The sequence below is a fragment of the Aythya ferina genome (genome assembly GCF_964211825.1).
Source record: "Aythya ferina genome assembly, chromosome: 1".
In the NCBI taxonomy this organism is placed as follows: Eukaryota; Metazoa; Chordata; class Aves; order Anseriformes; family Anatidae; genus Aythya; species Aythya ferina.
The window spans coordinates 193364903-193382353 of NC_140296.1; the positions used below are offsets into that span (position 1 = coordinate 193364903).

The window sequence follows — 17451 nt, forward strand, 5'->3', positions numbered from 1 at the left end:
ACTGAGTTTGTCACCAGCAGTAAGCATCACATCTTCAATCAGTATTGTGGACTTCTTCTCATGAAGCCAGTTCATAAACCCTAGCAGTGTTTGGCAATGCAAAATGTAATCTGGAGATGAGAATTGATTATTTTGTATGCACTGACCTTCAGGAAAGTTTCGTACAGTGGTTGCTGAAAAGATAGCATCTCCTAGGAAGTTTGCAATCTGCGGAAGCAAGTAGCTTGGTTCTAACTTGTTTATCTTCAGCCAAACAAGGAAACAAATTCTCTGAAGAGCAGCCTGAGATCCTATCGGCCAGAACTTAATAGGAAGTTCTGGTCCCTTGGCATGTTTTGGGAGCTGTCCCCACAGCTAAGCTTGTAGCGGAAGGTACAGGCCATGCCTGTGTTACAGATATTTTTAGATATAACTGTTAGGTAAATAACCATTTTTTCACTTCATTGGCTGAAGCAAGCTGTGGAAAAAATAGTTTGGGTCTGAACCAAAACACAATTTTACTTTTTTTTTTTTTTTTTTTTTGAAAAACAGTGGCCTCATCACTTCCTATTGTATTGTTTTCTTTACAGTTAAACCAAAATATTTAATGAGATACATTTTCAATTGTTTAGATGCTTGAATAGTCTTTTTATTGGTCAGCTTTAAATGAGCCCAATGCTGCAAAAGCAGTTACACTAAACTAATGAAGCCTGGCTTTCAGTGAACAGCATGTCCTCCTTCTTCTACGTGTCCTGAGAATGACCCAATTCCTTTACCACAGCCCAATGACCCCCCCATGTCAATACCTTGTTTCCTCTTACACCCAGGTACTTTCTACCTAAGATACTTATCTCCCTCATGAGTACTTCCAGCTCCCCTTGCGTCCCCACAACTTTCCATGCTCCCATGCCCCAAATGTCCCTTACAGACTCTCTCCCACAGGACCCTTGGTTTTATTCCACTTTCCCTGTGTTTTTATACACCCACACAGAAATACTTGCAATGTTTTCATATACTCAACCTAACTTGATTTTGACAGACGATAGTGACACAGCAGGCAGTGCAGCATATTAGAAATGAGATTTGTGCTGACTTGGCCAGCCAAGTGCTGTTAAGCGCTGAATCTCCTGGCTTTCCCTTAGTGTGATTGCTAATTAATGCTCTCTCTTTTATCCAACCATTGATCTTTAGAACACTTCTGGGAGTAAGGTATTTTAAGATGTTAAACTTTTGACAAATTTAGTTGAAATTCCATGATGAGTTTAAAAGTTATCAAGGAAAAGGATTACTAAACAGGTGGGCAGATAAGCAGCGTCATTCCATAAGGAAATTGTTTTGAGGGAAAAATCAGATATTTTTGCTTTAAGATATCAAAATGAAATGAGCTAGCATAAAAAAATAACTGGAATAAAGCAAAATTTTAAATTCAACATCCATCCATTAAAAGGCTTTGTATCTTGAAATACTATTGCTCATTTAATGTGCAGTTTGTCAGAAAAGGTTCTATAATAGGGTTTTTCTTGTTTTGAGATCCAGATGGTATCCGTTGCACTACAAGGAACCAAGAAGACATTATTGAATTAAAGTCAGAATTCTGACTTTGTTGATTATTTTAAGAACCAGTCTTTGAAAACTCCTATTTCAATTACTTTTTTTTGCCTCAGTCTTCACTGGCAAGAGCTCTAGCCACATAGCCCAAGACCCAGAGGCAAAGGCAGAGACTGGGAGAATGATGAACCACTCACAGTATGAGAAAGTCAGGTAGGAGACACTCTAAGGAATACATGTATAAAGGTGCACAAGTCCATAGGAGCTGATGAGATGAATCTGTAGGTCCTGAGGGAAGTAGCAAATGTAGTTGCTAAGCCACTATCCATGAGAAGTTGTGCCAGTCTGGTGAAGTTCCCACTGACTGGAAGAGAGGAAACATAACCCCCATTTTTAAAAAGGAAAAAAAAAGAAGAACCAGGGAACTACAGTCCAGTCAATCTCACCTCTGTGCCTGGCAAGATCATGGAGAAGATCCTCCTGGAAACTATGATAAGTACACAGGAAATATGGAGGTAATTGGTGGCAGCCAACAAGGCTTCACTAAGGGCAGATCATGCTTGACCAATCTGGTGGCCTTCTATGACAGGGTTACAGCATTGGTGGATAGGGAAAGAGCAACTTAAGTCATCTACCTAGACTTGTGCAAAGCTTTTGGCACTGTCCCACATGATATCCTTGTCTCTAAACTGGAGAGACATGGATTTGACGGATGGACCACTCGGTGGGTAAGGAATTGGCTGGATGGTTGCATTCAAAGTGTTGCAGTCAACGGCTCAATGTCCAGGTGGCAATCAGTAATGAGTGGTGTTCCTCAGGGGCCAGTACTGGGACCAGTGCTGTTTAACATCTTTGTCAGAGACATGGGCAGTGGGATTGAGTGCTCCCTCACCAAGTCTGCCAATGACACCAAGCTGTGTGGTGTGGCTGACACGCAGGAGGGAAGGGATGCCATCCAGAGGGACCTGGACAGGCCTGAGAGGTGGGCCTGTGCTACCTCATGAGGTTCAACAAGGCCAAGGGCAAGGTTCTGCAGAGGGGCCGGGGCAATCCCAAGCACAAACCCAGGCTGAGTGGAGAATGGATTGAGAGCAGCCCTGAGGAGAAGGCCCTGGGGGTGCTGGTGGATGAGAAGCTCAACGTGAGCCGGCAATGTGCACTTTGCAGCCCAGAAAGCCAACCGTGTCCTGGGCTGCATCAACAGAAGTATGGGCAGCAGGGTGAGGGAGGGGATTGTGCCCCTCTGCTCTGCCCTCATGAGACCCCACCTAGTGCCTAGGTTCAGCTCCAGGGTCCCAGCACAAGAAGGACATGGAGGTATTAGAATGAGTCCAGAGGAGGGCCACAAGGGTGATCCAAAGGCTGGAACTCCTCTCCTATGAAGACAAGCTGAGGGAGTTGGGGTTGCTCAGTCTAGAGAAGTCTCTGGGAAGACCTTCCAGTGGCCTTCCAGTGCCTAAATCATAATCACTGTAGACTAAATTTCTTGGAAATTTTAGAGAAAGAAGTGTCACATACTAGGTTAATTCACTTTACTAATTCGACAGGTTTTAAATGCTGAGATGAAGTGGGAGTGCAGAGACTGCTGTACTGTCCAAGGCATTGGTACAAGCCATTGAAAGTTAATCTCTGGCTCTACTGCATAGCTCTCCGGAAATGTATCAGCTGTCTCATAATATATTCACACCGCATCCATCTCCATCACATGCCTGATCTACAAAGTCAGTCTTGTTGAGAACAAGCAGTTACTGTCCTTCAGAAGAGACCTCGAGATGATTCACTTTTTGGGTGTATGATATTCCAAATTGACAACCAGATTTTCAAGGATTTGAGTGACATGTCTAGGTGTATTCTGGAAATAGGTATTAGATATCTAAAGTTAGGAGGCTAAAGATGAAGGCATTCAAAGATGGATATGTTCCCCATTCATTTCTGAGTCTTCCTAGTGAGATTGTTTAGACCGATTGTTAGTAAAGGTTTAAGATATAGGGATTTTTCTGTTATTGGCATCTGCTAACAGCTGAGCAGAACCCAACTTTTTGTAGTTGTTGTTATTTGTTTGTTCTACATTTTTCAGCTATCAATCATCCTCTAGATTCAATTTTTGGCAATTTTCATCAAATATGTGCTATGCAATAATTTATGATTTAGAAATGAAAAGTACCAAGTGTCTCAAACTGTCAAAACTAGCCTGTTCACAAATTCAACTCTTAGAAAAACGTCACAATGCATTAACTAGACTGGACAAGTGTTGAATTGCTGCATTCTTTTCCTGTTGAAAAAAGTAATAATAATTGGTCAATGCAGAGGGTTTTGATCTGAGTGATAGCCATAAAAACCGATGTATACTTATTACATGATAACATTCACCTCTTCCCAAGCAGGCTACGAATTACAATACCATTTATAATGTTTCTACTGTTAGAGTTTATAAAGTCATACAAGATATACACTAAACAAAGAAACAAACAACAACAACAACAACAAAAAACACAACACACCACCACCACCAAACAGAAAATTTCCCATTTGCTTCTATTTTTTTGTCTGCTTAACTGATGATATAATCATTTCTTCTATTATTAGGCACATATAAATTGAGAAAACACATAGCTGTGGGATTATGAAAGTTGAAGACTAGAAATAAAAATGAAATAAAGAGATTTGCTAAGAAACTGGGATACAAATGCATACTGTATGAAAGCATAGGGAAGAAAGAAAAGAAATAAAGGAGAAGCAAGGTGGAACTGAGGCACAGTCCAGGATATCTGCAGGGAAGAGAAAATTGAACAATAGACATTATTTATTATAATTGCCTAGTTTGGAAGAGATTAGTGCTTTATCTCTCAGCAAGTTTTTTTGAGGAGGACCTCAATTAATGGCTGAAACTAAATATAGGTCTAGACAAACACAAGCTGACCTCAATGCTATGCAGAGCTTAAGAGGATATTCTGAAGAATTATTGGAGAAAATGTAACGCAGGTTTAGTAGGTGCTGTACAGTGCTAGACTAATATGACTGGTTTCAGGTGGAACTTAAAAATATTAAAAAATAATCTAAGTATAATATAGTGTGCCATAATGGGGATTGATGTCACCAGCCTCCAGATCCTCTTTCCTTGTCAACATGAAGAAGGTGACGTCTTCGTAAATTTTTTGTGATCATAGGAACAGGATCTGATATACAAATTATTTTGAAATATGAAATCCAACCAGTTCATGCTGTAATCTACAGTACTTAGCAGTTTTACAACATTTTTGTACCTATATTAGTGCCTGAGTACAATTTTATTGTCTCTAACCTTTTTGAGAACTGGTTGATAGATGAGCAGACAGCCTCAAATGCCAGCTGCTCACTAGTGTATAAATGATTGATCAGTATATAAACCTGATGATCTTCTGGCATCATTGCAAACGTACAACTTCTAATAATTTCAAAGAGCTCTTTTAGGGATTTATTTAAGATAAGCTTGTCAGTCTTCTTCAGGAAAATAGCTGGTCTGGTAGTTATATGAGAAGATTTATTGTACTTAATAATATGTCATCTTTGGCCATATTGGATAGGAATTAGCATCTACAGAGCAGCAGGGAGAATACTTATAAAATTTAGGCAGAACATTAGAGGTTAGTTTTGCTCTTTAGATAGCTACCGCCTCTGCTTGGAAGTGCTGAGGCCACATGCCAATGCATTCTCAGAGGTTTTCAGCTATCATTTTAAATTCTACAATTAGATGCTGCAGACTTGTTCTGAAAGGGCATAGAAATGCAGCCTTTAAAGCTGTTACAATTTTTTATTTTCCTAAGGAAAGCTTCTCCTTAACCATTTGTCACTATTTTGTTCCGTGTTACCAAATCCAGTGTTTCTACTAAGGATGCAAGTCCAGTGTTCCTCTATGTACAACACCTTCGTACTTTGCCCACATGGCTTCTGTACCCAATTTCCCATTAACACTTTAACAATGTTTTTTTCTTCTTCACATTTGAAACACACTGAATGATTTCTAATGCACTGACATTTTCCCTAGTAGAACAGTATTTGTCTCTGTAGGATATATGATGTCTGAACTTCATTGCTTTATCAGTTTTATTTGTAAGGGATCAGCCAATTGTTATTGACAGAGTGTTACGATAATTCTTGAAAGGAAACGTGGTGCTGTTTGATACACACCAACCATTAAAACATCTGAAATATGTTGTTTGAAACTCTGTGCCCAAGGATTAATATAAGTAAGATTCATGACTATTTAAAATGTGCATGAATTGCTCTAATGGATTCAATTTGCTCCCACCTTCTAAAATTCTTATTGATTTTCCAGAATGAAGGAAACCACTGCATAATCATGTCCAACATGCCTAGTGGAAAAGCTTTGAGGATTTTGCTTCAATAATCTACTTAAAAATAAAAAGAATTGTAGTAAACATTTTGTTTAAAATGAGTCAATTTTAGCTACGCCAATCTAATTTGGTTTCTGAATTTACTTTCTTTGAAGTAACCATTAAATAACTGAACTATTGTATTCTGCACAGATTTCAGATGCACCCATTTTAGCAGGCATTTACATAACACTGCTATTTTTCTCAATACTTATCCAATGTGCACTTATCTTTCATATGTATTATTATAGTAGAAATGGAAAAAATACAGCTAAACTATTGCTTCAGTGTTCAGGAAGCAAGAAATAATCTCCCTTTACACTTTGTTACTGGTAGCAATGCTAGTGGATTTACCCAGTATTTCAGATGGTTGTCCACTTATTAGACCCTACAGTGGGAATTCAGGGTCTTCAGCTATGCCAAACAGTAGTACCTACTCATCCTATAAAGATCCACTTTTATAGACTGAACTGTCCATGTGGATTGAGAGCTTATAAAACCCTTGGGAGAGTGGGGAAGGAAAACAAAGAAAGACATAGGGATGCACAAAGTGCCCCTACACTATTAGTTCAGACAACAGTGCATTTGTATCTCAATTCAGTGCACATGTAGAAAAGAAAGATGTCTGCTCCTAGTCTCCTCTTCTTCAGATCTTTACCCCTTCTAGTGAGAAAGAAAGGAGAGAGACCTACAACATCCACAATTTCTCCAGTCTGCCAGGAGCCAGTGGCAATGCCCATTGGCTCTCTCTCAGCTGCTGTGGTGAAGAAGACCAAAGAAGTCTTCATTTGTGTTAGCAAATTGCTCACTTTATAAGCATGGCCTGATGCAGAGTGATACATCATGATGCAAGATACAGCCACACATTGACAGAGAACATGTGGAAAGTCAGCTGAACACAAGCTGGAGTGGTTCTGGCAAACAGAAGGGCTACCGAGCATCCTGGCTGCAGAAAAGAAACCCTGAGCAAAAGTAGAGGGGTTATAACTCCTCAGGGGATGGCAGAGTTAGAAACACTTCTGGAAGAGTGTCCGACTCTGATTCCACAATTTAAGCAATGCTGACAAGCCGGAGGGAATTCAGACCATCCTACAGCTTGTGTAATATTGGAGAGTAGCTTAAGACCATGCTGATCTTTTCAGCCTCTATCAGACACGGAGTTATACAAAGAGCAGAGAGCTTTGGTTTTAGTGTGCATGGACTAGACATGAACAATTCACTCAGTGATTAGGAGAGAATTGGTTGGGAACATCAGAGGGCAGGGACTGAGGGAAATGGCCTACAGGAACCAGAGCAATGGTCTCTCTGGTGTCAAACGCTGCCACCTAGAAGGGTGTAAGTACTTTGAGATTAAAGACCGCTTTGAGATGAATGACTATGCAAGGACATCTTCATGCCAGCTCATTATGAACCTGAAAATTTTTAGATTTACTAAACTAAGGTGAAGGTGGTTTGTAAAATCAAATGTGTAGGGGTGTTGTAAATACATTTAGTCAAATGAGATTGCAAGAAAATGTCTATTTTCAGTTTTACCATGTCTGTAGAACACATTTTATACTAAATGCTCTTGAAGTAAGTGCATAAAAATATTTCTGACAGCTGGAGTGCTTCCATGCCAAATGCCTGAAAGACTAAACTTAATAACATGGTCCAAGTGCTGTGAACAAAGTCATTGATATAATTTAAAAATACGAATTAAGAAAAAACAGACAGAAAAGGTATGCAAAACCTTGATTGACTCTCTGGATTGCAATTTCACTTTTTACCCATTTTGTTCCTTTCTAGCAAATGAAGTTAGCATACACCTACTGAAATCTTGAGTGCAATGTCACTCATGAATATCATGTTTCTGTTTCCACTTCCATTGGTATTGTCCGGTGTTGTATCAAGTAAATCTGTACAGACTTGGCAAAGTCAACAGAGAAGGATCTTGGCCGCCATGAGCAGAACATTAACTTTCAGCCCCAGCAAACTTGTGCCTGGTAGGGTCACTCCAGAGCCAAGGAACTACAATACACGCATGCCCTAGTCTGGGCTTGTCTTCCCAGGCATCTTGGGTTTGGCTTCCCAGGCATCCAGAAGAGGTCAATGGGAATGAGAGTCTACCAAGCTTGTCATTCAAAAGAAGATGAGGGATTCAACAGAAAGTGCAGACCAACTCTGGAAGTAGTCCAGAAATAATACAAAGAGTTTCAAGGTTCTAGAATAAAGCAATATAAAAATAACTGGCTTAATAGAGAAAAAATTCCACTGCCAGCACCAAGCTGATCATTTTTTGTTTGTAATAAGCTGTCTTGGACATTACCTGTGACAGAAACCAGAAAGAGACAGATATCTCAAATATCTCATTAGGTATGACTTACATGTCTCATTGAGTGTAACTTTGGAAAACAAGGCTATTTACCTTGCTTTCATTTGGAATTTTGGATAGATCTTTCATTCTAAAGCTACTGACTACATCCTTTGTTTCTATTGACATTATGCTCAGATAGGGACATTACCTGATTATTTTTTTTTTTTCAGATGCCTTGTTTGCAGATAGAAAATGATGCTTGCTTTATGCAACTACTGAAGAAGAGTCAAAACAAATTCACAGCAAAATGTGATAATGCAACTAATGACTTTTTAAATAATGAGAAAGATTTCCATGAAAATTACTGGAACTTGCTTTAACAGGGAACAATCACAGCTCAGTTCTACAGGCTTCATCAGTATGCAAGAACAAGCCATTAGGACTGGTGTGAACATATGGACAGCCCAGGCAGTTCGCTGAATTCGCAAGTTGGACTGGACAGCAAAATGTCCTTATAGATCAGCTGTTCCTCCTAAGTCTAGATTATTGGCACAAACCTGTCTTCATTATTTAGTCTGTGTTAACATGTTCTTCAAAAACACTTATGCAAGAACGGCTGAGTCATGAGCTTTCCTGTTCTCTGCTGTTTCTTCTAAAAATGTGTCTCCTGCCAATGGGGATGAGAGCATGGATGGTGTAGTGTATGATAATCTTTGTGAGTGACTAGCTCTGCCTGGAATGAAGCATGTGCTGGCTACTTCCCTTTTGTACATCTATTTATTATAAAATATCTCTGATTTTTGTCCAGACTTTAAAACATTTCTAATGCAACTACCAGCGATGGCGCAGTCAGACATGTTGCCTTCTAACTCAGTAAATACTGTCCTGCTTGGAACAGGCCATACACAACAGGCTTTATGTTAAGTTAAAAATACAGGCCTCCAGATCTGTCAGGCTTTGTCTGAACATGTCTAGGCCAGAGTTTTGTTTTAGCTTGTAACAGCACTTCGTAATGACCTAATCACCCACTGCTATACATCAAGTCACTATGTTTTTTAATGTTCAACTCCTCTGTGGCTCACTGCCCTGCAAATTTTTAAGCAGAGCACAGAGCCCATACAACGCATCAACTTCCCCATACCGTTTAAGAAGTGTTTTTTTAAGGCTGGCTATCTCTTTGTGACCAGCATACATTGAAGTCCTGCTACTTGGTCCCTTGTATCATGAGCTCATTAAATGGAAAGATAATTTCTTTAACTGAGCTGTTGTATGAGATTCTTTTCAGAGTGTAACAGCAAGTGGAACCCATCTTTCTAAGAGACAGAAAGCAGTTCACCATGTTCTTCCTTCATTAATCAGTGGGGAACTACAACTCTTTATTCATGGTCTCCAGCTTCTTCAGTTAAGTAATTAATGCGTATACTTAGGACTAATTTTACTTTCTCATTATAGAAAGTAGGGTTGGAAAGGAACTGTTGGATCAGCTGATATATCAATCAGCACCACTGCAAGATTGACCTTTATTTAATAAGGTATTTTAATCAACTTTCGACTTTTAGTTTTGATGCCTCATTTGCTTCCCCTTAAGAGTATCACCATTTAATGCAGTGGTAAAGTACATCCCTGATGAAACACTTTATTTGAAGCTTAGTCTCCGTATACATACTTTTAGTAATAATACCACTATTCAGCTTTCCTAATTCACCTTCTATTGCTGAAACACAACATACCCAATCAAAGTCAGTCTAATTTGCTCTATTTAAAAGATGGAGAAATGGAGAAATCAAATGATAGATCCAGGCTTGGTAAGAAAACCAGGAATCAAAATCATCTATTCTGAATACCGCTTCAGGGTTTTTCTCTTACTGCCATGCAGTGCAAATAGAAAAGTCTAAGTAGTTTCTCACACATGCATCTCACACGCTCATAAACACAAAAGTAGACATTTTGAAGTGGAAGAGTTTTTTTTCTGGGAGTAGGAGTGTTTTCTAAGTCCACAGTGAAGCACCTTGACTTCTGATCTTGCTCCCTGTCTTCCTCCCCTCGGTTTCTACTGAAACCTCCAAAATACTTTGATTTTATGCCTGTCTTGGTTTGAGGATGTTCTTTCCTCATGTTGGAGTTTCTCAGTCCTCCAGTTCTGATTTCCAGCAATAGCGTCCCACACAATAAATTGTAGACTGCTGTGAAGTCAGAAATCCTCTGGCTGGAGTTATTCTACTCTGTGTGATAGAATTCAGTATACACTGGGAAGAGAGAACAGGACATTAGAACAGTGGAAGGGAAAGTCCAGGATTTGAACCCAATAACTGTTCATACAGTCCTTGGATGAAAGTTTATATCTTGGGCATAGACCCCACAGCAGTGGTATGAGAATCTTATGCCAGGAGAGATGAAGTTCCTTCTGACATTGATCACAACGAAATATCCATGTTTACCTTTATATTTTCTCTATTTTGTATTATTTACATAGTTGAAATCACAGGCAAATGGTTGCCATTCTCTAAAGGTGGAAATTTTGTGGAAAAAAATCTTTATAAAATAGTGTTTGGCTTCTAGTTACAGCCTTCTAGGTGAAATGCTGGTACTATTTTCCTACTGCTCTGTACTCAGAGTTCCTTCCAACTCACGGAGGTGATATCCAAAGGAAAATAGGTTGCCATTGGACAAAGAAATAGACAACTGGAGGTAATTGCAGTGGTAGATAAGCCACTTGTTGGTTGAAGCTGAAAGAGAACATGAGAGATCGTCACAGCTGTGACAAAGCTTTGTTCTTGGCTGACATGGCAGAGAATCATGTTTTGAAATGAGAACTGAGGGCCAGTAATTCCCAGCCTGGAACCTATGTCTGTGGACTTCAAATAATACCTTGATTCTGCCTTTGAATTACCTAAATACTTCTCCTTTGAGGCAAGATTACAAACTTTTTGACGTAGTTCCAGCTTCCTCTGGCCAGCTGCAGTCTAGCGAGCACATGTGGTGGGCTGTCTACAGTAATCCATCACAGATCACTCTGCAGTGACTTTCTTCCACATTTCCCTTCTCAAATGGAAATTCAAGTGGCCAAGCTGGTTCCGAGTTCAAAGGCACCTTAAGTGCTTTGAACGCTGAGCCACACCAAAGCAGGAAGAGGCTGAAGTGAAGTCCCGTGGATCACTCTTGAACTTCAGAAAGAAATGATGGGAGGAGACAAGCAGACATGAAGAGAAATAGGGAACAGAGTAACAGATGTGCTGCATCTTGTTTTTGAAAGAAGAGTGTATGTTAACTAAAATGAAAACGTGCATATAGCTGGAGAAGTCAGGGGTGCAGAATTTTACAAAAAGGAACTATATGATTTTATCAAGTGGAAAACATGGATATACAGGGCTGTACATGTTGTTCTGGCTGGATTTGTAGTCTTTATTACCAACAAGAGCTACTGGCAACTCTTTTATGTATTGCAACTATATCGGATATCAAAATTCATATGTTTATTCACCCAATTTTGAACAAGTTACCTTGAATGTTTGCAAATGTACACCATGAGGACTACATGCCGATAAGCAGGGCTTTGCCATTTTGCAGCAGTTTGCAGAAAGTGCTGTGACCTGAGCTATTTTCCTTTCAAGGAATGACAGCTGCTGTGCACTCTGTCATATAGTACCTCAATGGGACAAGCACACTGCTGGCCTCTTGTCGCTCAGCTTCAGGTAGCAGGACTTCTGCAGACAGTTTTCTGTTGCAGCTGAAATCATGTGGACAGACTATTCTTGTTTACAAAGATAACTCTTGCCAGAGGTGCACCAATCTCCGTGCAAGCTTTTTTTTTTTTTTTTTTTTTTTTTTTTTTTTTTTTTTCCCCAGAAAACTGCTTTGTCACCAAGAAGCTACTTCCCCTGAGTTTCTTTCTTCAAGTGTGTATAGTCTGCAGTTTCTGAAGCTCATGCAGATGTACAGAGCCAGCCTTCAACAACCTCCATCAGGCACTGACAGCACCAGTATGGAGAATAATGAGGGTGCAAATGCCAACAAACTGTTAAATACCCACTTGGGCATCCTGCACAGAGCTCCATGCCCAGCTCTCCCCAGCGTGGCTGCTGGGAGCTGCTTGGTGTAGCTTGAATCTGTCTGCATGAGTTGCAATCACTGCAAGGTAGATGAATCCTTCAGATCTCCCATCTAGCTGCCTGGTTCTTTTATCTATTTCAGCCCTGGGCTTACAGCTCTGGGAAATCTCTAGTGCAAATTGCCTGTCTATGACCAGATGGGCCCCAAAGGTAAGTCAAATGTTAAACGTAAACACTTTGTGAAGCTGCTCCATCCATCAGAAAAGGCACAGCTGTCCACAAAGTGCATTACCCACTTGGCCTGACTGATATTACTTAACAGGATAGTTTCTTCTGAATGCTCATGTATTTATCACCCATAGTACAGACCAAATTACCACTTTCTACCATAAAAGTAATTGCTTTGCACCCTCAATTTATTTTGGAAACATCTTATTTTGTCTCTGCACCCTTTGGGCAGAACTTTAATTTTATGTCATTAAAACATTACAGTTGAAGATGTTAAATTGTGCCATTATACAACACATTGAGTTTTTTGTTTTGTTTTGTTTTGTTTTTTTTCCTGATGTTGATGGTGATGAAGCTTAAAGCTAAGATGAATTCTGGCTATTTTTGTTATCACCCAGAATGTCATTAGCTTAATAACATGCAGGCCTTTAAGTCATTACCATTTTTTCCTATAAATTAAAACAAACCATGTAACACTGCTCTCCTCTCTTTTTGCTAATGGCATAAACATAATGTAAAAGTCTTTTTAGAAATATTTTTTTTTTCTTCAAAAGGCAGTTCTTAAAATGAGAAAGGTACAGATTGTTGTGTAAAATTTGCATGATTAGGAAAATGCATTAAGTACATTGTACCCTGATAAAAATCTGCTAAGCTTCAGTTCCAGAGGTGAAGCTCACATGGTAGTTTACTCTCAAACCTAAGCAAAGAGGAAATAAGCACACACTATTTTTATCATGTAGTGACAAAGGATACTTTCTTGGATGACAAAAAGAAAAAGAAAAAGAAAAAGAAAAAGAAGCAACCAACCAACTGAAAAACAAAACAGCTGTCTTCTCTGCGAGTAATTTTAGCAGCCAAATTCCTTACATATGAGCATTCATTAACCTATGTAAATACACAGCACTGTAGTAATCAAAAGCATACAGCAGGTGGTAATTCAGCATGATAAGTCTACAGACAAGTACAGCTTGCTCTTTTTCTTTCTTTTTCTCACCTTTTCACCATCCTTTTACATACTGTATACTTCTTAATGTTTACTCACTGCCAATACTCAGAAACAGCTGTGGTCCTGGGTACTCACACAAGCTTTAACAGCCACAGCAAGCTCTTATTGATGACTCGGTGGGAGTTGATCTGCAGCAAGTCCTCCAGACCTGATTAAGGAAACAGCTGCCCAGCTGTCTGATCATTGCTTCATAATTCATTGTTCTTGAGGATTTTTCCACAAATGAAAACTGTTGTGACTCTCACACTTAATTTATAGTTCTCCTCTGTTAAGCTACTGTATAGTGCTGACATGCATGGGGCAAAGCCCTAGCAGCAGAGGAAGAATTGAGAAGGTAAGTGGAGGTTCCTCTTTGATGCAGTCAATGTTGGTTTCTCTCCAGGTCCATTCTTCCAAAAAAAAACCACTGTGAAGTCACAAGGTTTCCCTTCAAGGGAAGCCTTGCTTATCATGGGCTACAGGACATTCAGCCCTGTGACAGAGGACATCACCACCACGAAGGGGAAGGAGTTCTGGGACACCTAGACAGCCCCTCACCAGCACTCCTTGACAGTCTGGCCACATCTTTTCCTCTTGGAGGCCAGCAGCAGCCTAGGGATTCCTCCTTGAGAAAGGGATGCTCCTGATCCAGGGGTGCTAATCAGAAACAGAAGCCAGTACAAGCCTGGAGACTGGCACCATTTGGGTGAAGAGGGGAAGAAGAGATGGGTGACAGTGTTTAGTGTTCAGAGCTGCTTGTTGTGAGGACTTCACATTGTAAGAGTAGCTGAGGAGACTGCAGGTGGGATTGCTTATATCCATAGTTTTATTTTCTTGTCTATATGGGAAGTACTTTAGTGTCATTTGCATATTTCAGTATTTTCCCTGACCATTTCCAAGAGATGCATGCATACTTTGTATATGGACTAATGCTGTTAAGTATTTCCCCAGCATCTAAACCCAAAAGGGGCCAACGGGACATAGTTTATGGGGTAAGTGTCAAAGTCCTCAGGCATGTGCACTGCATGCCAGGGGTACAGACTGGAGGTTGTTTGGTGCTAAATCAAGGACAAGCTTTGGCCCTAATCTTCTAATAGCATCTTCATTATGGTGTAAGTAGTTAATACCCCCTGTGACCACAGACCACTGCCCCAAACAGACCACCTAAGCCAGCATTCAGTGACTTCCAGGACAACAAAATCTGTCTCACAACCCTGGCTATACGGACCCAGAATCTTCCTCCTAAACACCGTGGCATCCATAGCTAAATGACTACTAGCAGCAAAAATGCATCAGTGCTACCTGTACATCCCAGTGCCTGCTTTGGAGTATGCCTTTTGGGAAGAAATTGCTCCCTGGTGGTTTCTGGGCCCCAAAGCTCCATCAGCACAGTGTGGGGAAGAGAAGATCACAAGAGAGAATTAAGTGCTCTTGTCTTCTTGTATCAGTGGGATACTAGCTCAGGCTTTCCTGGAATCCAGAAGGCCAGAAGAAGGATGGATCTCTGGCCAGGAATACCAGGAAGCCACAGACACCAAGGGCTGTGTTGGCCCTGTCCCCAGGTGAAGGTGCCAGCCCTGCAGCCCCACCAGCCCTGCCAGGAGCTGGCACCTGCAGGGACATTGGCAGCAGCAAAGCAAAGAGCTCATGCCAGACTAGTGCCTGCCTTGTCCCCCTGTGGGAGATGTTGTTTGGCAGAAGCTTTTTGTGAAGAGGGAGGAGATGATGTCCTTTTTAGAAGGCAGGTTGCCTCTTTTTCTTTTCATCTGAGGGACAGTTTAAAATGTGGTGGATATTAGGCTTGACTGTGAACGACAAAGTGGGGCAGGTCCCATTTTGAGTTCTGGTTTGTGTAGAGCCTGATGCTTTGTTACGTTTCTGTGCTTATTCCAAGGAAAATGAGCTGCTGAATGATTTTGTCCGACATGCTGAGGATCAAATGTTCTGGCACGAGCTTGTGCCAGTGATGTGAGAGGTGATGAGTCTCCAGAAGCTGTTTTCTGCTCACAAGGTGCCAAAACAAATGAGGCCCTTTGATACAAGCTGTTGTTGGGTTCATGAGCTTTGTACAGCATAGACAAATTAAACACAAAGCTGGTGGCAAAAGCGCTTGTGGTATAGCTGTGAATACCCTTCTTATAAACCTTTTAATTTTCAAATATGGATGAATGTTATCCTTACAGAAAAGGGCCACAGGGACAGTCCTTGAAACAAGTGCCCTCAGTTTACCCACAGAATAGATGTACACGGACAATTGCAAGCAACACACACTTTCCTTAACCCCCAAATCAGTAGCCTATAACTAGGTCTGGAATTGTATGTGAAATTCAATCTTCAAGTCCATTAATCTTAGGGCTGAGTGTACTGACTGTCTGCAAGTCAGCAAGCTGGGGCCCAGTGCTTTCAGATATATGGATAATGGTCCTTCCAGAGCAGGGCTGAGACCAGCTATTTTTGTACAACACAGGCTGACAAACAGCTCTTGATTTCCAATCCTGCATGGAAGGTCTCCCAATATCTCTGCTATTATTAGAAGCAACCCACAAAATTGCAAAGGTAGTAGATGAGCTGAATGCAGAATCCTGCACTGGTAGATCTAGGGGGCACTCAGTGAAATTAGTAGGGGATCAATTTGAAACAGATAAAGAAAGTACTTCTTTAGCATTCAGTAGTGAGCTTTGGGAACTTGTGGCCATGTGGTGTTGAAGCAGCTGACAGTATTAGAAGGTTCAGAAGCACTTAGGCAGATCCAGGGAAAACAGGTTGTAGTGGGTTTACGTGGCAAGGTTTTGGTAGCAGGGAGCCATAGGGGTGGTTTCTGTGAGAAAGATCTAGAAGCTGCCCCATGTTTGGGAAGGGCCCCATTGTTTTCCAGATCCGAGCCAATAAGCGATGTTGTTTTGCGCCTCTGTGAGAGCATATTTAAGACAGGGAAAAAACGCTGCACCACACAGCAGCCGGGAGAGTCAAGGGAGTGAGAGAACAGCCTTGCACCAAGGTCAGTGTAGAAGGAGGGGAAGAGGTGCTCCAGGCGCCGGAGCAGAAGTCCCCTGCGGCCTGTGGTGAGGACCATGGTGAAGCAGGATGTCCCCCTGCAGCCCATGGAGTACCACGGTGGAGCAGGGTTCCACGCTGCAGCCCGTGGAGGAGACCACGGTGGAGCAGGTGGCCCTGCACTGATGGAGGCTGCCGCCTGTGGAAGACCCCTGCCGGAGCAGATTCCGGGCCGGACCTGTAGCCCGTGGAGAGGAGACCACGCAGGAGCAGGTGATCTGGCAGGAGCTGCTGCCCGTAGGGGACCCAGGTTGGAGCAGTTTTCTCCTGAGGGATGGACCCCGTGGTACGGACCCATATCTGGAGCAGTTCTGGAAGAGCTGCTGCCTGTGGGAAGCCCACGTCGGATCAGTTCATCAAGGACTGCATCCCGTGGGTGGGACCCCACAGCAAAGGGGACAAGAGTGACCGAGAAGGAGCGGCAGAGAAGAAGTGCTGTAGACTGACCATAACCCCCATTCCCCGTTCCCCTGCGCCGCTCGGGGGGAGGAGGTGGAAAAGGGTGGATGGGGGGGGAAGGTGCTTTTGTTTTTTTTTCCTTTGTTTTCTCACTTCTCTCGCTTGTTAGTTGTAGGCAATAAATCTTACTATCTCCTTATGCCGAGTCTGTTTTGCCCGTTACAATAATTATTGCGTGATTTTCTCGTCCTTATCTCAATCCTTGAGCCCTTTTCACATATTTTCTCCCCATTCCTCTTTGAGGAGGGGGAGTGAGAGAGCGGCTGTGGTGGAGCTCGGCTGCCCACTCGAGCGGAACCACGACACAGGTCAGTTAAAAGGAGTAGGCTGGGACATGAGATGCATTATTTTTCATTCCTGGCTCTTATCCTTGCTCTAAGTCTACTGGTGCCCCCTGGCATAGGCGGTCCCATTACATAGCTGGGTACAAATCTCCCAAGCCAAGAACTCCCTCCTCACTGCCTGCTCTGCTAACACATAAAG

The 17451-nt window shown here is 41.6% G+C and overlaps 1 protein-coding gene across 3 annotated transcripts in view; it reads right to left on the minus strand.

The window, feature by feature from the left end:
• The window catches only part of LHFPL3 (LHFPL tetraspan subfamily member 3), a gene marked incomplete at its 5' end in the record, with an annotated part of 249687 nt that overhangs the window by 63436 nt on the left and 168800 nt on the right, over positions 1-17451 (minus strand). The gene's annotated exons all lie outside the window — the stretch shown is intronic.